The 3,799-nt window shown below is 35.5% G+C and overlaps 1 long non-coding RNA gene across 1 annotated transcript; it reads right to left on the bottom strand.

Moving 5' to 3' along the window:
* Window positions 1-298: 298 nt before the first annotated feature.
* Window positions 299-3,498, bottom strand: LOC135712789 (uncharacterized). The gene is made up of 2 exons (XR_010518682.1): window positions 3,417-3,498; window positions 299-3,173 (listed from the first exon to the last, which is right to left on the bottom strand). It is a non-coding gene; the product is annotated as an uncharacterized LOC135712789 (long non-coding RNA).
* Between the last annotated feature and the right edge of the window lie 301 nt (window positions 3,499-3,799).

Genomic DNA, 3,799 nt, shown 5'->3' on the forward strand with positions numbered 1-3,799 from the left:
GGTTAAAGTATGGACGACAACACAAAACTGAAAAAGCTGTTCCAATCCTCGGTTGATATGAAGGTCAAAGTCTTGCCGAACGTTGAGCTGTTGAAAGATCTGTAAAAAATTACCGAAGTCGGTAATAATTTTTTAGTGTGTACGTGTAAACTTCCTTTTTCTATTGAAACAATTAGTGATGTGATATCAGCCACGGAAGGCATAAGCAATCACCCATATTCCCGTTTTCGTTCAAAACGTTTTTCGATTAAAAATAAAATAAAAATACGTGTTGAACGAAAACATGAGTGAATAATACTTCATTCGAAATTTTTATTCAATAAAGTGTATAAATATACATCGATATTGTTATAATGTGTTTAATTGATGTTGATATTCAATCTCTACATACTAAACATGTTTCGCATTCTTCAAATCAGTTTCCATAACAATGTATATTTCCTTCACTTCAACAAAAGACTTTCTAACAATTATTTCTCTCAGCGAATACCGACCCACCAGAGGCACGCAGACTCCAGTTTGACGTTAGCTTTTGTTTATTTTATTTTTAGAACTTGATTCTTTGTTCCGCTTTTCTGATTTACCCGATTTAATGGTAGGTAGGTATGTTATGTTAGCTTTGCAGCCTCCATCGACTTATTATTATGCCAATGGCTCATCAACCAAATTCACCCTTCTGCGACCTATCGTCTTCTAGCTTCAATCATAGTACACACATCAGGCAGTTTATTTGCGCATATCCGTATTCTCGCTTTGTAATCTAATTTATAGTTTCGTAAAGAAATACTAACTACTGAGGCGGTTTCATTCAAACGCGAGATGTTTCCCTCGATAATATAATAAACATAGTTTACTGTGTATATTTCACAAAGAGTCGACCAGAGTACGACCTGTGCTTCTGGATGACCAAAGAGACACTACCAATACGGAGCATTTTGTGGGGAAGGAAGGAAAACGTTTGATCTAACAAATTTATTCACTAAATACGTGTGTGTGTGTGTGTGTTAGTACTATCGGTGTTTTGCATTTAAGTATATCTGAGTGTTTGTTGTATACACTTAACTGGTTTATCGTTATAAATAGTATCTGTTACACATAATAAATCTGTTTTATTCCAAATTCCTTATAAACGGGGGTGTACTCGAAGAACCACAAATAGAATTAAAATCAGACGAACAAAATCACTCAACCTAATAGCTACATTTAGTTTGGTATTGAATTTATAATTTTTACACAATTGTTTCAAACGGTGTGCGGCTAAACTTAAGCAGCTTTCCTTACATCAGAAACGAATATCATATCTTAATTAACTATGGGAACTAAAGCATTTAAAAATATTCATCAACTTCGAAAAACTTGACCTATGGGTTAAACTAAGACTTCCTTCGAATAAATTATGTGGATGCATTGAACGGCATGATTCACAAGATATCATCTCCGCAATAATTAAATAAATTATAATAATTATTAATTTCTTACTATTGTACTGTTATCGTTCCGCTTCAATAATCGTATGATGGTGGAACATAATCAACACCCTAAATAACCCTCGAAATAACCTAAAATTGCATAATCACGGAGCTGTGTCACGTGCCGTATGATTTTGTTGCTTTCTCTAAATCAGTCATTTGCTGCTAGCTATCAAAAATAAGCACTAAACTCAATTTCACAACATTTCCGTAATATATGCGATAAACTCCAGTTTAAAATTTATAAATAATTCGGGAACAAAATGGCAGTTTATTTCGGTACATTACTATTTACTTTGTTACTGTCTGTTTAACGAACCCTCTAACGGGTCGGTTCTAGATTATATTAAATCATTAATCATTTGCATATAATCTACTTACTCTTAATCTATTGTTGCATACAAGTTAGGCTTTGCGGTGTCGGGGTGTGTCCTGTGATACTGAGATATGTTGAAAATAATGCAAACACAACAGTTACTGTCAATAATAACAAATCATCAATAAATTGACAGGAAGAAAATATTTATAACACGACACAAATTGACAGAACCAAAGCATTAAAACTGTGGTGGATGCACTGGAGACGATACCTCCTCATGCCTTTCCCAACTCAATTCCCCTAATTCTAATCCAATCCCAAACATCCCTTTTCTATCCTTACGTATCCCTCACATTTTCCTACACCGAAAAAAGTTTTCATATAGTTTCCATTGGGAACGCACATGATATTTTTCCAATAACAAAATTAATGATTCGTACCTGAAATTCACATAAAATTCATATGATCACATGAATTCTATGTGATAAATCACATAAATTTCTTTGGACACATAAGGTTCATGTGATTTTGTAGTGCGATTCCCAATTATGAGATCACATGAAAGTTGTGTGGAATTCTAATGGATATTTTCCATTGGAAATGTGATTTATTTTTTGAGTGTAGCTTTACACGGCCGATGAGAGTAACTTAAAATTGAATTGGATTCGACCGAAGACATCATATCAAGAAGACTGGAAACTTTTCCAGAATCCAAGCGACAGATATAGTAGCGCTGCACTTGAGCGAAGGTGGAAGCAACGCATAGAAAAATGAGTAAATACACAAACCTTTCTTCTGAGGATGTAATCCTTGCTATCAAGTTCGTTCGCAGCATTCACCTTTGAACGGCAGATGACACGATTGTACCAACCGGTGAACACTCGTGTTTATTTCAGTAACCATGGAGACGTAATTTGTGATTAGCCCCGGTCCCTTTCATATTGTATCATTATTTATGAACGGCCTTATATTTGAAATGACGTTTCACATTCATCTAGTGATGTCCGATTTTCATTCGAATAATCGTTTAATCGATTTACGAACCGAAAAGTAGACTATTTATAATCGGTTAGATCATACCGATATAAGCTCTAACATCTCCACAGGATCATCACCGATCGTTTCAAACATGTGCTGCACTCTCATTCGTGGAAAAATGGCAGCACAGCGAGCAAAAAATCAATTAGTTGTTAATCGAGTAATTAAAAAATGGGAAATCTCTGATTTTGGTGTGATTGTTTTGATAAAAATGAGCGCAAAATTTCATATCTTCCGAGGGGGCAGCAAAACCACAAAATTACCTTGAATACGGGGGGTTCTCATTGGATGAAAGGGACCTTGAAAGAAGACACTAAAATAGAAAGTTTTTCTTCCGACAGTTTCATCTTAGGCTCTGAACCATTTGGTGGATTTTTTTAACTTTTGGTTAAAATTTGACAGATGGAAAGTTATTGATTAACCCTGCTATCCGAGCATGGTTATTTCTGACAGACAAGAAGTTAAATTTTGACAACCGTGGGTCGATTACCGGTCGATCGATAGCACGGGGATTTTCGAACATAGAAAATAACTTTCGAAATGTCACTTTTAACCACGAGTTAAATTTAACTCGGCAAATGGTTCACAGCCTTAGTATTCATCTTTGATTGTACCTGCCTCATTGCGGTCGTACGAGAAAATGGAAGAGTTGCCAGTTTTCTTGATAAGATGTCTTCGATTCGACTCAAAATTCTAAAAAATTGGGGTGAGTGGTGAGTAAAATTTTCCTCGTTCTCGACTCGAAAATTAGACAAATCGATGAACATTTTCTCAGTGTATGAGTATACAGTAACCCCATAGAGGTAACTCTAAGACCAGAAGGTCCCGAAGATACGTGCTCAACTTTTTGGCTCAGCTCTGGTACTATCTTCGGTCCCAAGCTAATCGATGCACCCCTCGAAACATAAGAAAATCCATGAACCCCTCATTTTATCTGTCAAACTTTCATAGCAAATCGAAACAAACATAGTGT

This window comes from Ochlerotatus camptorhynchus, unplaced genomic scaffold, assembly GCF_037179485.1.
Source record: "Ochlerotatus camptorhynchus isolate MF236.1 unplaced genomic scaffold, CSIRO-AGI_Acam_v1.1 ptg000003l, whole genome shotgun sequence".
Lineage (NCBI taxonomy): Eukaryota > Metazoa > Arthropoda > Insecta > Diptera > Culicidae > Ochlerotatus > Ochlerotatus camptorhynchus.